The 22,699-nt window shown below is 44.0% G+C and overlaps 1 pseudogene; it reads left to right on the top strand.

The window, feature by feature from the left end:
- The first annotated feature begins 17,793 nt into the window (after window positions 1-17,793).
- On the top strand, window positions 17,794-21,062 carry LOC126355328 (26S proteasome regulatory subunit 6A-A-like; annotated as a pseudogene).
- The last annotated feature ends 1,637 nt before the right edge of the window (window positions 21,063-22,699 follow it).

Here is a 22,699-nt window from a genome sequence, read left to right as displayed (position 1 = left end):
GCAATAATTACGAAGTATTGAGACTCCATTATAATGACTATAAAGTTGACAGTTAAATGCCGATATAAAATTTATTTGTGACATCAGATACACTACTGTTGGCCAGAAATCAAAATTTGATGTACACACAAACAATACAGTCTGTTTACTGGCGTAAAGCCTTGTTATATATTCATTCAGATCTGGACCAGTGATATTTACTGTTTCTGTGTCATTTTAGAATGCACAATAAGCACAAAGCAGATAATGTGTATAACACAGATTTTTACATGTTCCTTCAGTGGATTTTACACAGGATCCAGATCTTGACGCAAAAATTTAAAAATAGCTTTCTTCCGAATTCGATACGTGTGTTTACAGTAACGATAGTCCACAGTTGTCCGATATCACTGTTAATTTAGTATCAGCTGGTACGGTATCTTTCGTGCGCTTGTTAAATTTTTGTATAGAGCCAGAAATGTGACTGAAAAGAGATTCAAAATTGATTTCACTCATTCGGAAATGATTTTAGAACGAAATTTACTCCTTAGTGGCTAGCTCCCTTATTAGTGTACCTTATTAGTGAACTCAAAAGATTCCTATGAGCTGCCCAACATTTGTGGATCAGATATTTCTTCGTCAGCACCTCCACAAGCTCTTCAGCTAAAAGCTGCACAGCCGTATTAACACCAGCACGAATAACTACACTTTTCGTCATCTTGTAAGCATAGTAAGCAACTTTTTGAGCTTCGGCTTGTGGAAACGTTAACTTGCATGTAAGGTTAGTGGTCGGGCGGCTTGGGTGGTTGCACAGGAAAATATTTCTTCCATGCGTTGACCTACTTTCAGCCTTGTTTAAGGGATCCTCTGAGCAGTGGGATTTCTTATTCATTTGTGTAATTAACTTTCATGAAGTTATACAGAATGAAAGTCATCTCCTTTACGACTGAGCTGAAAATTTCTGCACCTCTTTCCAAACGCTAAATATTAAAAGAAAATTATGCTGTTATGTGGCACTCACAGAAGGATGCAAGTCGAAATGGTGCAGAGATTATGGGAACCTTAGGACAACCTCAAAGTCAGTTTTAATCGCCTTAGTGCCCATGTTCAGGTTGCTTAAAGAATGTGGCGAAGCGCACACTAAGGCGAGAGGGAAACAATCGCTTGTGGTTGGATGCGCCGCGTCAGTGCTGCAGGGGAGTAACCAATCATGGCGTCGAGTGCAAAAAGGAAGTAAACAATGTCACACAATCGGCTCACTACTCTTTCGTGAATACGCGCATAGAGAGCATGGAGCCCCAAGCCGTTATATTAATTCTTCGTTTGCTGTGCTGTAGTATTACTCTCTGACTGTATGCTTTTTTTCTGACATGCTCTAGGACAAACTGGTTACAACCTACCTTCTCAACTCTGAACATTATTTTGAACGAGCTGTTTGGGTTAATTTATATATGATCTCCACATTTGGATATGACCCCCACCTTGCAGACATTTTCACATAAGTGTGGCGGTGTGAGATGGTCGCCCTGTGACCAGCACAGTAGTTTGGGGATTACCAGGTAGCCGTATATGACTAAACTGTCGTCAAGCCAGGTGGTCATTGTTCTGAATGGGTGTCACTCCAGGGGCAGAACCCTCTATCGCAGAAGGCGACATCACAGTGGATATTTGCCACACTGAGAAGACATAAGCCGCTAGTCAGAGGCAGCGAGGCTCCAGCAGTGTCTTCAGACAGACCAGAATTCTTCAGTACGTATCGTTACAACCCAAACAACTCTGTCTCTGTGACAATATTGTAAGAGGAAAGCAAAAGCAATCGATTTGCAGAAACATACTCCTCTCAATTAATGATTTGCAACTAGACACATAGATGGTCCTTTCTCTTTACGAAGCCAATGTTCTTCCTCAAGAATTTTGGAAATTATTTGAGGAAATCTCGTCTATTAGTAAATTACGAAGTGGTTTCATTTTAAGTGAAATGATGAAACCAGCATCTGGCGTTACTCTCTTACAAAAAAAATCTTGGCGATGTAACTGCTACTGTAATACCCCATCAGAGTTAAAACATGGCAAGGGTCTAATTTTTCTTTGGAACTAAAAGCTGCAAATCGATGAAAAACGAAGCGATCACTTATAGAAACGAGTGATCTGTTTTATTCGTAATAAATGTCCAGCATCGTCAGGCGAGAAGGTAAACAATGGAGCATTCAGTCTCGTTTTTGAGGGGGGATTCAATTCTAGAGTGATGATATGAAACCCTTTTTACCCCCCCCCCCCCCCCCCCCCGTTTGTGTTGCTTTAAATGCAAACGCTTTGGCATATATATCTTCTGGGTGTACACCACTATCTAGTTCGTCGTTGCCGTTGGCCATTTCTTGAGAATGTACCATTCGACCTGCCACCTGTGTGTCAGTTTCAGAAACCATAAACCGTACCAATCCAGATACGTACGATCCTGATTAAGGAACACAAAATCGAGGAACTGAAGCTTAGCGATCATTGACCATTTTTGAAGCTGGGAAAACGTACGATCTTTCATATCCTGTGTCCATGATACCGACGTTTGGCGCCACTATGGCCAGGTAGTCAACAGTGCCTCACGAATTTAATATTCGACATCGGGTAGTCGCGCAAGTTGATGTGACAGTGAGGACGATAGGACATCCCGTCTTGAGGTTACTGCAGCTTCAGGGTCCTCGACTCCGCCCACTTGTCTGGAGAAGAAACGCCCGTCATCAAAATCTACCGGTGACAGGGTCTCTTTTGGGAACCTCCTTTCCGAAAATCTACGGGCCACCTGTATTACGACAACTAGTGGCTGAAGAAGGCACGGACTGCGGGGTCCAGGTGTGAGAGAGGTGACGAGCAAATTTGCCATTCGTGTTACTCCTTGTGCAAGGAAATTAGCGAAAATCACAACTCAGTGAGAAAGACAATTATTTTTCCGAGAATTTATCAGGTACTCTAAGATTCGATGCCACTGGTGAATCGAAATTTGTCAAAAAAGTTTAGTTCAGGCGCATAAACAACTTCATTGCTATCGCCACCTCTCCTCGAGTTCTGAATTACATGACTTCCCTCGGCAACGGTGTGAACACATTTAATTCTTGTCTTATTTTATCCACTATTTTCTACTGCGTTCACTCCTTTAAGTTACAGCATATTTCGTTTAATGCTGTATCAGGTTTGTGTCTGTTGTGATTATCTTTACTTCGGATTTGAAAAAGCATTGCTACAGTTGATATTGTCAGCTAAAACACTCACGTGCTCTTTGCACGAAGTTACCATATTCTAACTTCCTTCTTCTCTAAATCACTTTTTCAGAGCCGAACGATGTGGCCGAGCGGTTCGAGGTGCTTCAGTCCGGAACGGCGCGACTGCTACAGTCGCAGGTTCGAATCCTGCCTCGGGCATGGATGAGTGTGATGTTCTTAGGTTAGTTAGGTTTAAGTAGTTCTAAGTTCTAGGGGACTGATGACCTCAGAGGTTAAGTCCCATAGTGCTCAGAGCCATATGAACCATTTGAACGTTTGCAGAACCCAGCTTTATTCATCGTCGTCCCTTGAAAACAAATGTCTGAGAAAACGCTTCGGCAGCCATCGGTAGCATTCGGATGATCTTTTACGCACAGAAATGGACTTGCCTTCGGTTCTGTCCAACAGCAGATGGGTGAAGGCAGCGAAATCAGTCAGTCTGCGCAACTCCACCGACTCTCTTTGAGCGCGAAAAGGAGCTTTTAAATCGGCACTTCACAGCCCTATACCCTTTCTTCCGAATTTACGATGGCATCAGCTGTTTCACACTGGTGTAATTACTGATATATTGTGTGTTGAGTGTGACTTCATAAGAAACAGTAAGGAGAGGTGGGCTACAGAATGCTGTGGCAACTGTCGTCATGGAAAAGCTGGACAGGAGCAGAAATGATTAGAGAGCAAGATAACAAAAGATATAGTAGATTTACTTATCTTGTGTTTGTCCAAGTGTACGAAGACTCGCTACAAATGCTGCAGCAAGAATCAGAGTCTAACTCATACAATAACAGCCAGGATGATACTCGCTCTGTTAAACACAAACGATGATGTCATAGTTATGAGGCTTTAAATGGTACTGGGCTGAGTGGCTGCCTCCAGCCATCCTATATTTGCGGCAGAAGAGGGCGCTCAAAGTACAGAGCAGCTGGAGGCGTGGCTCAGTGGGTATGCACCATGGGCTCCACCTGATCCCACACGACCGCTATTGGCGTCTAACGGTAACTTGCGGTTCTGTTACGGACTTTGCAATGCCAGTGGAGTGGTATCGGTATGTGATACTACATTGTGCTCTTTTAAATTTTTATACCCTCGGTTGGAATTTTAGGACGACTTTCACTTGAACGAGTTTTTAAAGGAGTACGGGCATTTCTGAATTCAGTCAGGCTTTTCAGAACTGTTGAAAGGAAATTCAGCATTCCCAAAAGCATTCAGCAAAGTCCCATGAATTTCCATTGCTAATAAATCTTCGAAACAAATAGCCCTAAGACAGCACAGTAGTCAATATTTTCCTCGCGGAAAATCGAGATGGCCTAAATAAAAAGAGTTTAAATTACCTAATGGAAGAGATAAATATTGATAGGTCGTTGGGAACTCATATTAACACTCTACTCAGCGTCAGGCCGTGGGGAAGATATGGACTACAACGTTACCTGCAGCCAGCCACTGATTTGAACGGACACTGAGAAAATCCCAACACTAATGACTGAACGATTTAGAAAATAAAGACGGATACGTATTCTGAAACCAGTACAGAACAAGGTACTCTTAGCTGAGGGCAATCTCCACTGACAGAAACATTCGAAGAACGACATATAGAAAGGTCACTCACCTGTAAATACACAAGTTAAATTCGAGAACAGTTTAGAGAGATAATACTGAATCATGAAAAGTTACTTTAGGCCATAAAATGGGGATGGCAGACTTCGGGTAACTTACTGCATGGCTGGCACTGCTCTCACGTAATATGGCGAAGTAATCGTGGTCACGAAACGGCGATCGAATTCGAAAATTATTACAAGACTGAGCCTGAAGTAAGGAACGGTTGAGCTTTACCGCAGCATGGCAGAGTGTGCCTATAGACAAAAGGCGGTCTCGGGTGAACGGCAGCTGATGGTCTTTGCGAGAAGACGTTGCGGGATGTCTGGAAGCGACGGTGCTCAATGGTTTTGTCAGCTGTCCTGCACCTCACACAGGTGTGCCTGCGGCTGGAAACTATAGTTCTGGTGCCAGCTTGCTGGGTGCTCACTCTGTTTACAGATGTTCGTGTGTATACAGAAAATCATTATTACAAGGTTTCTCTCCTGTTTTCATTTGTGATTAAATCTTTAGATAGTTCCAAAATAAATTGGTATGCAAATCTTTCCTGCCTTACACTGCCGCCCACATGATCATCAAGGCACGTGACGTTCTTAGGATGATTTGCAGACCATTTTATTGTCAGTTCAGTTGTTTTATTAAGCAACATTTAGTAGTGTATCGAAGAAGCAATAAAGGCAATAAAAGGAAGATTCAGAAGAAGTATCAAAGTTCAGGGTGAAAGGACTGACTGACAAAATTCACTGACGATGTTCTTATCGTTGGTGAAAATGAGGAAGACTTTCAACACTCACTCTGAATGTCGAAAGCATGTTAAATGTCCGTCGAAAGATTCTTTTCTGAATGTTGAAACCATTTTAAATGTCGGCCAGAAGTTGTCAAATTTTTCGTACAGATGGACTTGAATACACAACTGGCCAGCTTCGACCTCGTGCCATTTTGAAATGCAATTACGTCGGTGAAAGGTGCATCATAATTAAAATCTATTTTTAAATGTGACATAGCCTACGGTGGATATCTGAAAAGGTTTTGCCACTCAGAAATTACGTCAATGGTATGTTACAGGATATGTTGGATGGGATTAACGGTCTACTGAGCAGAGAAAATTAACGGAAAGTATACAAAAGAACGACTGAAGTAGTGATGAGAAGCATGAATTAAATTAGAGATAAACTTAAAATTACATTTGAGCAGTAGACGCTGAAAGCAAAATAAAGCATGGATGACGAAGCAAGGAGAGCACAATAAGCCAAGCACCATAGGTTTAGAGGGCACTGCCCGCCAAAAGAAGTCTACTAGTAAAATGCAGTTCTTGATTTGAGGAGTAAGTTCCTCAGAACGTACGCCTGGAGCGTAGCATCACATTGAAGAGGATTGTGGAAAACCTGACAAAAAATGGAATCGAAGCATTTGAGATCTAGGGTTCTGAAGATTAAGTGTAACGATAACAAATGAATAGATTCTCCGCAGAACTGGAGAGGAAAGAATGTATCGAAAACGAAAACTATAAGAAAGAGTAGGCTCTTAGGACTTGTTTCAAAGCATCGGGGATTTACTTCCCATGACGTTATATCCTGTCGTAGAGCGCAGAAACTGTAGAGGAAGACAGGATGGACAATGACGACACAGACAAGCGTTGGAAGTTTTTACTTATGAGAGCAGAACAAATTTTTTATGCCCTTCACTTCGCATAATATTGAACTCATTAATGAACAATGATAGGTCTGACTGCTGTTAATGAAGTATGAGGTAGTAAGCAAACTTTCATGGCGCAACGGAACATATTAAAGTGCAATTAACACAAATTAAAGGAGGATGAATTGCATCCAAGCTCACGAACCGTCTTCATTCCGTTTATCAGTGTAGATCCATCTCTCCTGGTAGTAAAAATTTATGCTACGAATATGTACTGCACACAGCATATTCTAGTACATAATGACAAGCAAACGTTACGTCGCGAAGGACTCTTTAGAGCTGCACGTATCTTTTTAGCTGAAAATTATACATGCAAGAGAATACAATGTCTGCTGAAGGCTACTAGCACGAACAAAAGATGAATGGGCCCATATGCAAATTAGGATGAAAGTTTGTAAGACATAAAAATGAATATGGGAGGAAAATAATTCCTGAGATAATTTAAATTAACCACATTTATTGTTCAAACAGCAGAAATAAAACTTCTTTAACGGACCACATGGCTGCGCAATGACACAGATTCACAAAAAGCAAAAAAATTATAATATTTTTACAATCTTCGCAATACCTCTTAGAAAGTGACAAAGCTACGTGAAAAAGACCTCTTATCGGATGACTCAGTGTAACATTCAAACAACATTCATAGACGCTATCCGAACAAATACCTACACTACTGGCCACTAAAATTACTACACCATGAAGATGACGTGCTACAGACGCGAAATTTAACCGACAGGAAGACGATGCTGTGATATGCAAATTATTAGCTTTTCAGAGCATTCACACAAGATTGGCGTCCATGGCGACACCTACAGCATGCTTACATGAGGAAAGATTCCAACCGGTTTCTCATACACAAACAGCCAAACAGCAGTTGACCGGCGTTGCCTGGTGAAACGTTGTTGTGATGCCTCGTGTAAGGAGGAGAAATGCGTACCTTCACGTTTCCGACTTTGACAAAGGTCGGATTGTAGCCTATCACGATTGCGGTTTATCGTATCGCGATTGTGCTGCTCGCGTTGGTCGAGATCGAATGACTGTTAGCAGAATATGGAATCGGTGGGTTCAGAAGGGTAGCACGGAATGCCCTGCTAGATCACAACGGCCTCGTATCACTAGCAGTCGAGGTGACAGGCATCTTATCCGCATGGCTGTAACGGATCGTGTGCAGCAGCATGGACTATCAGCGCGGAGACCATGGCTGCAGGTACCCTTGACGCTGCATCACAGACAGGAGCACCTGCAATGGTGTTCTCAACGACGAACCTGGGTGCACGAATGGCAAAACATCATTTTTTCGGATGAATCCACGTTCTGTTTACAGCATCATTATGATCGCATCCGTGTTTGGCGACGTCGCGGTGAACGCACATTGGAGGCGTGTATTCGTCATCGCCATACTGGCGTATCACCCGGCGTGATGGTATGCGGTGCCATTGGTTAACGTCTCGGTCACCTCTTGTTCACATTGACGGCACTTTGAACAGTGCACGTTACATTTCAGATGTGTTACGACCCGTGGCTCTACTCAACATTCGATATCTGCGAAACCCAATATTTCAGCAGGATAACGCACGACAGCATGTTGCAGGTCATTTACGGGACTTTATGGATACAGAAAATGTTCGACTGCTGCGCTGGCCAGCACATTGTCCAGATCTCTCACCAAGTGAAATCGTCTGGTCAATGGCGGCCGAGCAACTGACTCGTCACAACGCCAACCACTACTCTTGATGAACTGTGGTATGGTGTTGAAGCTGCATGATACACTCCATCCAAGCTCTGTTTGACTCAATGCCCAGGCGTATCAAGGCCGTTATTACGGCCAGAGGTGGTTGTTCTGGGTACTGATTTCTCAGGATGTATGGACCCAAATTGCTTGAAAACGTAATCACATGTCAGTTCAAGAATAATATATTTGTCCAATGAACAGCAGTTTATCATCTGCATTTCTTCTTGGTGCAGCAATGGCCAGTAGTGTACTTTGCTGTCATGGATAGGTAACTGCAAAAGCAAGTCCCGTAGAGAAGCCTAAAAATCAGATAATATTGAATTAAGACCAATGCAACGCAAGGAAGCTACGAGTTCGCCAATAATCCTGGACGCCGCAGATTAGAAATGCCCATCTGAATATCTAGAAAGAGCCGGCCAGAGTGGCCGAGGGATTCTAGGCGCTACAGTCTGGAGCCGCGCGACCGCTACGGTCACAGGTTCGAATCCTGCCTGGGGCATGGATGTGTGTGGTGTGGTGTCCTTAGGTTAGTTAGGTTTAAGTAGTTCTAAGTTCTAGGGGACTGATAACCTCAGAAGTTAAGTCCCGTAGTGCTCAGAGCCATTTGAACCATTTGAACTAGCAAGACAAATATCTGAACTCTACAAGTCGCTTGCAGGCTTGCTATGTTAACAGCTTCTGTCCGCATGGCCCTGGCGAAATAGAAACCGCCTTAAGCAACGTGGTTGGCTGGCAAGACTCTTCAATCGAACTATATACTGACTGAACTACTCACGACCTCTCTATCAGACAAAGACATGGACTGTAGAGTCTCTGAGTCACGTGAGATATTTACGAGTCGTACACTGATATACACTCCTGGAAATTGAAATAAGAACACCGTGAATTCATTGTCCCAGGAAGGGGAAACTTTATTGACACATTCCTGGGGTCAGATACATCACATGATCACACTGACAGAACCACAGGCACATAGACACAGGCAACAGAGCATGCACAATGTCGGCACTAGTACAGTGTATATCCACCTTTCGCAGCAATGCAGGCTGCTATTCACCCATGGAGACGATCGTAGAGATGCTGGATGTAGTCCTGTGGAACGGCTTGCCATGCCATTTCCACCTGGCGCCTCAGTTGGACCAGCGTTCGTGCTGGACGTGCAGACCGCGTGAGACGACGCTTCATCCACTCCCAAACATGCTCAATGGGGGACAGATCCGGAGATCTTGCTGCCCAGGGCAGTTGACTTACACCTTCTAGAGCACGTTGGGTGGCACGGGATACATGCGGACGTGCATTGTCCTGTTGGAACAGCAATGGTAGAACGATGGGTTTGATGACGGTTTGGATGTACCGTGCACTATTCAGTGTCCCCTCGACGATCACCAGAGGTGTACGGCCAGTGTAGGAGATCGCTCCCCGCACCATGATGCCGGGTGTTGGCCCTGTGTGCCTCGGTCGTATGCAGTCCTGATTGTGGCGCTCACCTGCACGGCGCCAAACACGCAAACGACCATCATTGGCGCCAAGGCAGAAGCGGCTCTCATCGCTGAAGAAGACACGTCTCCATTCGTCCCTCCATTCACGCCTGTCGCGACACCACTGGAGGCGGCCTGCACGATGTTGGGGCGTGAGCAGAAGACGGCCTAACGGTGTGCGCGACCGTAGCCCAGCTTCATGGAGACGGTTGCGAATGGTCCTCGCCGATACCCCAGGAGCAACAGTGTCCCTAATTTGCTGGGAAGTGGCGATGCGGTCCCTTACGGCACTGTGTAGGATCCTACGGTCTTGGCGTGCATCCGTGCGTCGCTGCGGTCCGGTCCCAGGTCGCCGGGACGTGCACCTTCCGCCGACCACTGGCGACAACATCGATGTACTGTGGAGACCTCACGCCCCACGTGTTGAGCAATTCGGCGGTACGTCCACCCGGCCTCCCGCATGCCCACTATACGCCCTCGCTCAAAGTCCGTCAACTGCACATACGGTTCATGTCCACGCTGTCGCGGCATGCTACCAGTGTTAAAGACTGCGATGGAGCTCGGTCTGCCACGGCAAACTGGCTGACACTGACGGCGGCGGTGCACAATTGCTGCGCAGCTAGCGCCATTCGACGACCAACACCGCGGTTCCTGGTGTGTCCGCTGTGCCGTGCGTGTGATCATTGCTTGTACAGCCCTCTCGCAGTGTCCGGAGCAAGTATGGTGGGTCTGACACACCGGTGTCAATGTGTTCTTTTTTCCATTTCCAGGAGTGTATAATATGAAAAGCGTTCGTAACATAAGATTTCAACGTGAAGTGGTTGCCAGAGTATCCTTGAGGAATAAATTCGCGATAAGAATTTGTAACCAGAAATATTATCAGCGAACGACTGTACGGAGTATGAAATCGTGGGTTCCAAAGTCTACAGCCCACAATATCACAAGGTTCACAATGATAATAATTCCCACAATGAAGCCAAACGCGTGTGGCAGTTAAACATTGTTCAGTTTTACTCACGTACGACCATTGTGAAATTATAAACCTCCACATTAACTGTTGGTTCAAATTTATTATTCACTATGAAGCTTAAATGATTCTTTGCAATATTTCGGTTAGAATAATGTCTGGTTAGCTCTCCTGTTCACAGTTCAGTTGGTACTTGTCAAAGTTGTTTCATTAGCAGCTCATTAAACACAATTTAACTACTATCATTCTCGGTTTAAATACATTTAAGAAACGGTTTGAAAGTAGCATCGTCAGCAAACCCTCCCTACTTTTAACAGTACCTGTATGCTCCTTACGTTCGTCTGAGTCCAAAAAATAATTTTGGTTTTCAGCTTGCTACACACGTTATGCACTCGCATTCACTGTCGCCCGGAATGAAGAATGCTTCTCCTTGCCGCTCACTCTCACTCAAAGATCTCAACAGCATGTGGTTACAAATAAAGAGGATCTACTCACGGAGGTATACGTAATTATCGTTTGGCATCGAAACTAGAGATGCACAAACTTGTTCATCCTTGGGAAATGGTTCACTGGTGATCGCTCTTTGTGGGAACTGTTTAGTTTTACTCGTTCTCCGTTCATTTGCACATGTTATATGTGGTTCTTATGAAAAACTTGATGTAAGAGGCATAGGTGACTGAAGTTGAAAGTCGCCAAGAGGGGGCACTTGCCTTCCCTCTGGAGTACAGAGTTTTTATTGATAGCAGAAGTGTCACACACTTGTAACTTTCGTGATTCTGCAAAACCTCTCATTTACCCAACTGTTGCGTTACGTGGCTGATGGCAGGTGAAATAATATAAGGTGGCCCTCCAAATCCTTGCCCCGAGTACAGACTGCTCGCCAATTACGCACGATTTGTTGACGCTACAAATAAATTAGATAAACACGTAATAATTAGACACTAAAGAAACAACAAATAAGCTGATGCAAACAACAACTTCGAAATAATAGATGACGACTGGTGGGCGACAATGAGCAGTCTAGTACTCGGGGCGGATTTTCCGTGCGCCACCTTGTACCACTGTATTTAATATTGCTGAAATTATCGTATTCTCTTCACAAAATGTGACACCAGACACTAGATTGTGGAGCGCGGGCTTCGTTAGGTTGTAAGTCGGTCTTTCTTCCGTAACACTGGACATGCTGTTTTACCTTGGATCATAAAAAAAGCGGAAAATTGCCACCTCTGTGCGGCGTGCCGACTTCCTTTCTACATGTAATAACAAAGAAACTTGCCTTTTTATAAGTATGTCTTTTGACGTTTATCGAAATAGTGAAGCAAGCTGATACGCCCTTTTGTTGCCTGAAAATATGTAGAGGTAAGTATTATATACCACGTACTTTTTATGTAATTTAATTATAAAATACATTTTAATTACCGGTCGTGGACGCTGAAGAGGATATAAACAGAACCAAAGTCCAGAATTCAAAAAGGTTTGAAACTGATCTAGAATGGGTGTGCGCAGCGAACGAAACGAACAACTGGATACTGAACTAACTAGGAACAGTCGGCAGTGGAACTGAGACGAGTGACCACGCGAAGAAGGACGAGTACGGCCGAAGAAGACCGAGACCGAGACAGACGGGAACAGGACCGAGACTGGAACGAGACCGGCCGACGTGCCGTTGGGGGAACCAGACCGGCCGTTTCCCTTCCCTGGGAACTATAAGAAGAAAGCGGCGACCGAAGTTAACTTTAGATCTGGTTCTCCGCTCCTTCAGTTCATCTTGGTGAACCTTTCCTTATACGCGTTAGTTCGCAAACGACCCATCTCTAATCGAAGCTAGGAAGATATGCTAACGCGGATCCGATTTACGTTAAAAACAAAGGTCCAGTTTTGGCCGAAAGGTGCAAATCTGGTGCTGCACTGTATCTCGTCGACGTCCTCGCTGCTCATATTGAACAATTATGTGAGCGGTGGTTAATAATAAAATCAACATTATTCCTTTTTCGCTTGTTTGACGTTTTCTGCCAATGTCTGGTTCATAATCCATTACATCTGGAAACATATCTACGCATCTTTCTTGCATTTAAAGCACCAGACTTGCACCTGGTAGCCAAAACTGGAACCACTTTGTTCCAATGTAAATCGGTTACTAATTAACGCAATGGAATATTTACCAAGTTTCGCTGCCATACGATAATTACGTCCCACTCTGGACCTCTGCGAGTAGTTGGTAACTACCGGATTCTTGTTCAAGGCACAAACATTTCATTTAAATGCTCTAAAAGAGGTTAAGTGGGGAAGACATATGCCGGAACTCTGTTGTGTCTGTGAATGGAATTGTTTTGTTTTCGATTTCCCGCCGCAGTATTAAACCGACAGTAATTCTGCCAACAGAAGTGTTGTTCTAACAAAATGAACACTCCGTAACCTTTAGAAGTTTCTTCACAACAGAAAATTATATATTCTCTTTTCTTTGTGATGTACTAGATGGGTTAAACAAAAGGTTTCGAACTCTAGGCATATTTTCTTTTATTTAACTAAAGCGTTTGATCGTGTTGATCACAAGATATTGCTCCAGAAGATGGGCCATTACGGAATCCGGGGAGTAGCTCACAATGGGTTCACTTTTTACTTCAGCAGACAGCAAAAGGTCATTATTCACAATGTTGATAACGACTGTGATGTGGCGTCTGAGTGGGGTACAATCAAGTGGGGGTGGGGGTGGGGGTGGGGAGGGGTGTGCCCCAGGGATCAGTGTTGGGGCCACTTCTGTTCCTTATTTATTAAATGATATGCCCTCTAGTATTAACGGTAACTCTAAAATATTTCTGTTTGCTGATGACACTTGCTTGGTAAGAAAGGAAGTTGTATGCAGCATTGGCTCGGTTACAAATAGTGCAGTTCATGACCTAAGTTCATTTGCTTGTAGAAAATAAACTAACGCTGAATCACAGTAAGAATCAGTTTTTACAGTTTCTAACACACAATTCAACAAAACCAGGCGTTTTAATTTCACAGCATGGGCATATGATTAGGTGTTCAGATAGATAGTTAACTGTCATGGAAATCCCACGTTCAGGACCTTGCTCAAAGACCTAATTCTGCCATTTTTACTATTCGAATGGTATTTAAAGTGAATCATCGTTCGACACGAAATCTAGTCTACTTTGCTTATTTTCATTCGCTTATGTCGTCTGGTATTATATTCTGGGGTAACTCTTCCCATTCCAAAAGGATATGAACCATAGATCTTGCCGTTGGTGGGGAGACTTGCGTGCCTAAGCGATACAGATGACCGTACCGTAGGTGCAACCACAACAGAGGTGTATCTGTTGAGAGGCCAGACAAACGTGTGGTTCCTGAAGAGGGGCAGCAGCCTTTTCAGTAGTTGCAGGGGCAACAGTCTGGATGATTGACTGATCTGGCATTGTAACAATAACCAAAACGGCCTTGCTGTGCTGGTACTGCGAACGGCTAAAAGCAAGGGGAAACTACAGCCATAATTTTTCCCGAGGGCATGCAGCTTTACTGTATGATGAAATGATGGTGGCGTCCTCTTGGGTAAAATATTACGGAGGTAAAATAGTCCCCCATTCGGTTCTCCGGGCGGGGACTACTCAAGAGTACGTCGATATCAGGAGAAAGAAAACTGGCGTTCTACGGATCGGAATGTCAGATCCCTTAATCGAGCAGGTAGGTTAGAAAATTTAAAAAGGGAAATGGATAGGTTAAAGTTAGATGTAGTGGGAATTAGTGAAGTTCGGTGGCAGGTAGGAACAAGACTTTTTGTCAGGTGAATACAGGGTTATAAATACAAAATCAAATAGGGGTAATGCAGGAGTAGGTTTAATAATGAATAAAGGAATAGGAGTGCGAGTAAGCTACAACAAACAGCATAGTGAACGCATTATTGTGGCCAAGATAGACACAAAGCCCACGCCTACTACAGTAGTACAAATTTAAATGCCAACTAGCTCTGCAGATGATGAAGAAATTGAGGAAATGTATGATGAGATAAAACAAATTATTCAGGTAGTGAAGGGAGACAGAAATTTAATAGTCGTGGGTGACTGGAATTCGTCAGTAGGAAAAGGGAGAGAAGGAAACATAGTAGGTGAATGTGGATTCGCGGGAAGAAATGAAAGAGGAAGCCGTCTGGTAGAATTTTGCATAGAGCATAGGTTAATCACAGCTAATACTTGGTTCAAGAATCGTAAAAGAAGGTTGTATACACGGAAGAATCCTGGAGATACTAAAAGGTATCAGATAGATTATATAATGGTAAGACAGAGATTTAGGAATCAGGTTTTAAATTGTAAGACATTTCCAGGGGCAGATGTGGACTCTGACCACAATCTATTGGTTATGAACTGTAGATTAAAACTGAAGAAACTGCAAAAAGGTGCTAATTTAAGGAGATGGGACCTGGATAAACTGAAAGAACCAGAGGTTGTACAGAGTTTCAGGGAGAGCATAAGGGAACAATTGACAGCAATGGAGGAAATAAATACAGTAGAAGAAGAATGGGTAGCTCTGAGGGATGAAGTAGTGAAGGCAGCAGAGGATCAATTAGGTAAAAAGACGAGGGCTAATAGAAATCCTTGGGTAACAGAAGAAATATTGAATTTAATTGATGAAACGAGAAAATATAAAAATGCAGTAAATGAAGCAGGCAAAAAGGAGTACAGGCGTCTCAAAAATGAGATCGACAGGAAGTGCAAAATGGCTAAGCAGGGATGGCTAGAGGACAAATGTAAGGATGTAGAGGCTTATCTCACTAGGGGTAAGATAGATACTGCCTATAGGAAAATTAAAGAGACATTTGGAGAAAAGAGAGCCACTTGTATGAATATCAAGAGCTCAGATGGAAACCCAGTTCTAAGCAAAGAAGGGAAGGCGGAAAGGTGTAAGGAGTATATAGGGGGTTTATACAAGGGCGATGTACTTGAGGAAAATATTATGGAAATAGAAGAGGATGTAGATGAAGACGAAATGGGAGATAAGATACTGCGGGAAGAGTTTGACAGAGCACTGAAAGACCTGAGTCGAAACAAGGCCCCGGGAGTAGACAACATTCCATTAGAACTACTGACGGCCTTGGGAGAGCCAGTTAAGACAAAACTCTACCATATGGTGAGCAAGCTGTATGAGACAAGCGAAATACCAACAGACTTCAAGAAGAATATAATAATTCCAATCCCAAAGAAAGCTGGTGTTGACAGATGTGAAAATTACCGAACTATCAGTTTAATAAGTCACAGATGCAAAATACTAACGCGAATTCTTTACAGACGAATGGAAAAACTGATAGAAGAGCACCTTGGGGAAGATCGGTCTGGTGTCCGGAGAAATGTTGGAACACGTGAGGCAATACTAACCTTACGACCTATTTTGGGAGAAAGATTAAGAAAAGGCAAACCTACGTTTCTAGCATTTATAGACTTAGAGAAAGCTTTTGACATTGTTAACTGGAATACTCTCTTTCAAATTCTGAAGGTGGCAGGGGTAAAATACAGGCAGCGAAAGGCTATTTACAATTTGAATAGAAGCCAGATGGCAGTTATAAGAGTCGAGGGGCATGAAAGGGAAGCAGTGATTGGGAAGGGAGTGAGACAGGGTTGTAGCCTCTCCCCAACGTTATTCAATCTGTATATTGAACAAGCAGTAAAGGAAACAAAAGAAAAATTTGGAGTAGATATTAAAATTCATGGAGAAGAAATAAAAACTTTGAGTTTCTCCGATGACATTGCAATTCTGTCAGAGACAGCAAAGGACTTGGAAGAGCAGTTGAACGGAATGGACAGTGTCTTGGAAGGAGGATATAAGATGAACATCAACAAAAGCAAAACGAGGATAATGGAATGTAGTCAAATTAAATCGGGTGATTCTGAAGGAATTAGATTAGGAAATGAGACACTTAAAGTAGTAAAGGAGTTTTGCTATTTAGGGAGTAAAATAACTGATGAAGGTCGAAGTAGAGAGGATATAAAATGAAGACTGGCAATGGCAAGGAAAGCGTTACTGAAGAAGAGAAATTTGCTAACATCGAGCATAGATTTAAGTCTCAGGAAGTCGTTTCTGAAAGTATTTGAATGGAGTGTAGCCATGTATGGATGTGAAACATGGCTGATAAATAATTTGGACAAGAAGAGAATATAAGCTTTCGAAATGTGGTGCTACAGAAGAATGTTGAAGATTAGATGGGTAGATCACATAACTAATGAGGAGGTATTGAATAGAATTGGGGAGAAGAGGAGTTTGTGGCACAGCTTGACAAAAAGAAGGGACCGGCTGGCAGGACATGTTTTGAGGCATCAAGGGATCACAAATTTAGCATTGGGGGCAGCGTGGAGGGTAAAAATCGTAGAGGGAGACCAAGAGATGAATACACTAAGCAGATTCAGAAGGATGTATGTTGCAGTAAGTACTGGGAGATGAAGCTTGCACAGGATAGAGTAGCATGGAGAGCTGCATCAAACCAGTCTCAGGACTGAAGAACACAACAACAACACATTTTTGGCTCAGAAACGGGCGGTTCGGGCAATAAGTGGTGTAATTTATCGAACCTCTTGTGGACCCCTGTTCACAGGTCTGCGTTTTTTGACATTGGCCTCTCGATATATATATTCCTTAATGTCCTTTCATGTTAATAATATTAGCTTGTTCCCAAGAACAAGCATCTTTCACTCAGTTAATACTCGGCAGAAATCAAACCTGCATTTGGATCGGACTTCCTTAAATCTTGTGTAGAAAGGTGTGCAGTATACTGCCGCATCCATTTTCAATAAGCTACCACTCGAATTCAAAAATCTTAGCAGTAGTCCATGTGCTTTCAAATCAAAACTGAAGAGTACCCTCATGGGTCACTTTTGTATTCTTTCAAGGACTTCCTTGAAAAAGTAAGCTGATTCTTGTTATATTGTTGATCGCGTTTACTTAACCTTATGGATTGACTTTTTTCGGGTTCAGAAACATTTCATGTTGTTAGTTATTGGTTTTATGTTGCAATTTCTTGTACTGACACGTTACATGATCTTGGAGATCTGCTCCTCAATTTGGTCCTACGGAACTTGAGGTGTAAATAAATAAAAATTCAAACGGTAGAAAATGATGATACAGGTACTGCGGCTGGTGATCTGCAACAATGAATGGCGTAAATGATGAGGAGTAGTTCTGAATCTGAGATTCATAGTTGTGAAGTCGATGGACTTACTAGTTTGTCCAAAAAATTTCGGGTTAGGTCCCTTTCTGAAAATCTAAATATTTTCTTAATTTTTGGTTTCTGTTGCTTTCATTCCTCTTTGAAGAGTAAGATACATTCTGTGGTGGAATTCATTGAAATATTTGGTGGAAAAGTTTTTTTCTCGGCTTCTCTGCACTCTGCTGTTCCTCTAAGCTTATTCCCAGCGTGTCTCGCATTTTTTGGAGAGCGGCCAGAGCGTAAAAAAGTTGCCCCAGGCGCCAATACTTTTTTAACAGTGTTAGTTTTACGGGCGTTTCAGTGTTAACAGAAGCACTTTGCATTCTGGACTAGATTTTTCATTAACCTTGCACGTACGAGACGAGAGTGGCTAAAGCCACACTGACGTTTCTCCGTTAATTAAATCAGAGCAACTGCTTCAGAGAGCGCTCTTTCCCCTTTGTCACTGTTACGACACTATAGCCTCGGATGGGGCAAGCAAGTGATGAAACCCCTAGCTTACACAAAGTCCGCTTGTTGAAATGCATTAACAACGCAGCTACAGAAGCATAAATCTGCTGCGCCCGCTTCCTTCTGTTCGTCTGCTCCTGAGAAAGGGTAGAATCACTCAACCTCGGGTCATAAATTACAGCGTAATACGAGAGGTCGTAAATTCGTGCGTAATACCTCGTTCCATAACTTGGCGAATAATGCTCCGCTCCATAAATTTCCTGCAAACATCCGCTCCCTTATCTCCGGGAGCGCGTTCCGTTGCGCCGTGTGTTCATCGGATGGGCGGCGCTGCGCCGACTGCAATATTCGGTGAACACTGGCGCCGGGGAGACCAAGTTGCGAGCAGTTGACGAAATGTACCACTCGCCGCGCCCTGACGTTGGGTTCTAATAGGAGCGCCACTTAATGGTTCCAGAGACTCCGGGGGAACTGCCGGAGAAATTTGGGACTGTCGAGAACGACAGGTTTCGAGGGGCATGATTAACAATGGATGACGCTCAGTTTCCTTCACTCTTTCCTTGTTATTTTAACGCCCATCTGTAACACAGCGGCATGATTTATCTTTTAGACATGGTTCAAATGGCTCTGAGCACTATGAGGCTAAACATCTGAGGTCATCAGTCCCCTAGAACTCAGAACTACTTAAACCTAACTAGCCTAAGGACGTCACACACATTCATGCCCGAGGCAGGATTCGAACCTGGGACCTTAGCGGTCGCGCGGTTCCAAACTGAACGCCTAGAACCGCTCGGCCACACCGTGCGGCCCTTTATCTTTGATACAATGACATTCGATTTACAGTTCAATACTTAATGATGGCAGAATACGTAAAACCGGTGTGAAAGACCACAGTTTCATCTAGGTTTGGACCTTTAAGCCCGAAGAATGGTTCCCCTGTGTGCAAAGCGGTATCATACGTCAGATTACATTACAAATTAGTTAATATGTTAAATAATTATATGTAAATTGAAGGGGAATTACTGCTGTTAGCTGCAGTGGGACATTAAGCGGAATCAACGGCGATGAAAGAAAATACATATCGCACCGGGAATCGAACCCGGGACCTCCTGAATAGTATGCAGTTGCAGTAACCATTGCGCCAGCGAGGACACGTTGGTAGCGCAACTGCACGCACTATATCACCACGTCTCGCGGCCAATCTACACTCCCACCTAGCGCTACCTCTCCGCAGTCCTTGTCCAGTACACTCCTGCTCGCTTCTCAGAGATTCCCAGAAGAGGGAGGACACATTTGTGCATTCGCACTGAAGATCGCATCCATTGCCCAGCCAGGCTTATCAATTATATGTATGCGTGGTGTCTGTCGCAACGCAGAATCCCCAGCTATGAAATTGTGTGGTGTGTTCTTTCGGACGGAATCCACGCATTCATATAATTGATAAGCCCCGCTGGCAATGGATCCTTTCTTCGGTGCGAATGCATGAATGCGCCCGACCTACTGTCGGAATCTCTGAACAGCGAAGGTGAGTATAATGGAGAGAGAGTGCGGACAGGTGGAGCGCGGTGGCAGAGTTGATCGATCGTGAGGCGTGGCGCTATAGTGCGTGCAGTTGCGCTTATACCGGGTCCTGCTGGCGCAGTGGTTACCGCACCTGTCTAGTAAACCACTGTAATTATAGGTTAAGAAACATATCTTATTATTTGCGATTTTTCGGCTTATTTACGGTGTCGGTTATAGGTTAACAAGTGTCATCTGTAAGTAAGCGCGTTTTTACAAAAATGTTCAAACGTGTGTGAAACCTTACGGGACACAACTGCTAAGGTCACCAATCCCTAGGTTTACACACTACTGAACCTAAATTATCCTAACACACACCCATGCCCGAGGGAGGACTCGAGTCTCCGCCGGGATCAGCCACACAGTTTTGTGTTCACAGTTGTAGGTAGGCCTGGGGAGAGGAGGTCCTCCGCATGTCAAGAGATGAACTCGTGAGTAGGACGAGGCTTTTGGATAATGAAATAAAAATAATGAAGAGTGAAATGATGAATATAACTCATGAACTTCAACAGCAAAGTGAAAAAATTAAAGAAAATACTGAGGAAATAAAAGATAACAAGACACTTCCGTACCTTGTATCAAATTTTACAGAGCTGATAGACTCTGATCCTCTGAATCAGGGGGAAGAAGATGGGGCAGTTGCTGACCTTGATTCACAAAGGAAAGGAAAATGTGCTCTAATAAAAATATCAACAAGACAGACCTATTTCCTACCTGTTACTGGACTTGTTGATGCAGAACGTTTGAAGCCAGGGAACTTGGTGCAAATAAGGACTCGTACCTAATTCTTGAGACACTACCTGCAGAATATGACGCCACAGTTAAAGCAATGGAAGTTGATGAAAGACCTACAGAACAGTATTCTGATGCAGGTGGACTTGACATACAAATTCAAAAGTTAATTGAAGCAGTGGTACTGCGAATGACGCACAAGGAAAGGTTTGAGAACCGTGCGATACAGCCTCCAAAAGGTGTTCTGTTATACGATCCATCCGGAACAGGTATGACGCTGCTGGCACGAGCGTGTGCTACACAGACAAAATACGCTTTTTTGAAGCATTCTGGGCCACATCTCGTACAGATGTTCACTGGAGATGGCGCTAAAATTGTACGTGATGTATTTTTCCTTGCCAAAGACAAAGCACCAGCAATAATACACTACTAGCCATTAAAATTGCTACACCAAGAAGAAATGCAGATGATAAACGTGTATTCATTGGACAAAAATATTATACAAGAGCTGACATGTGATTACATTTTCACGCAATTTGGGTGCATAGATCCTGAAAATCAATACCCAGAACAACCACCTCTGGCCGTAATAACGGCATTGATACGCCTGGGCATTGAGTCAAACAGAGCTTGGTTGGCGTGTACAGGTACAGCTGCCCATGCAGCTTCAACACGGTACCACGGTTCATCAAGAGTAGTGATTGGCGTATTGTGACGAGCCAGATGCTCGGCTACCATTGACCGTACGTTTTCAATGGGTGAGAGTTCTGGATAATGTGCTGGCGAGGACAACAGTTGAACGTTTTCTGTATCCAGAAAGGCCGGTACAGGATCAACAACATGCGGTCGTGCATTATCCTGCTGAAATGTAGGGTTTAACAGGGATCGAATGAAGGGTAGAGCCACGGGTCGTAACACATCTGAAATTTAAAGTCCACTGTTCAGAGTTGCGTCAATGTGAACAAGAGGTGATCTAGACGTGTAACCAATGGCACTCCTTACCGTCACGCCAGGTGATACGCCAGCATGGCGATGACGAATACAAGCTTCCAATGTGCGTTTACCGCGATGTCGCCAAACACGGATGCGACCATCATGATGCTGTGAACGGAACCTGGATTCATCCGAAAAAATGACGTTTTGCCATTCGTGCACCCAGGTTTGTCGTTGAGTACACCACCGCAGCCGGCTGCGGTGGTCTCGCGGTTCTAGGCCAGCAGTCCGGAACCGTGCGACTGCAACGGTCGCAGGTTCGAATCCTGCCTCGGGCATGGATGTGTGTGATGTCCTTAGGTTAGTTACGTTTAAGTAGTTCTAAGCTCTAGGGGACTAATGACCAAAGCAGTTGAGTCCTATTGTGCTCATAGCCATTTGAACCATTTGAACACCATTGCAGGCGCTCCTGTCTGTGATGCAGCGTCAAGGGTAACCGCAGCCATTGGCTTCGAGCTGATAGTCCATGCTGCTGCAAACGTCGTCGAACTGTTCGTGCCGGCCGCGGTGGTCTCGCGGTTCTACGCGCACAGTCCGGAACCGTGGGACTGCTACGGTCGCAGGTTCGAATCCTGCCTCGGGCATGGATGTGTGTGATGTCCTTAGGTTAGTTAGGTTTAAGTAGTTCTAAGTTCTAGGGGACTAATGACCACAGCAGTTGAGTCCCATAGTGCTCAGAGCCATTTTTGAACTGTTCGTGCAGCTGGTGGTTGTCTTGCAAACGTCCCCATCTGTTGACTCAGGGATCGAGACGAGGCTGCACGATCCGTTACAGCCATGCGGATACGATGCCTGTCATCTCGACTCTAGTGATAACAAGGCCGTTTTGATCCAGCACGGCGTTCCGTATTACCGTCCTGAACCCACCGATGCCATATTCTGCTAACAGTCATTGGATCTCGACCAACGAGAGCAGCAGTGTCGCGATACGATAAACCGCAATCGCGATAGGCTACAATCTGACCTTTATCAACGTCGGAAACGTGATGGTACGCATTTCTCCTCCTTAGACGAGGCATCAGAACAACATTTCACGAGGCAACGCCTGTCAGCTGCTGTTTGTGTATGAGAAATCAA

The sequence above is a fragment of the Schistocerca gregaria genome, chromosome 3 (assembly GCF_023897955.1).
Source record: "Schistocerca gregaria isolate iqSchGreg1 chromosome 3, iqSchGreg1.2, whole genome shotgun sequence".
Classification (NCBI taxonomy): domain Eukaryota; kingdom Metazoa; phylum Arthropoda; class Insecta; order Orthoptera; family Acrididae; genus Schistocerca; species Schistocerca gregaria.
This window is presented reverse-complemented; position numbering and strand designations above follow the sequence as displayed.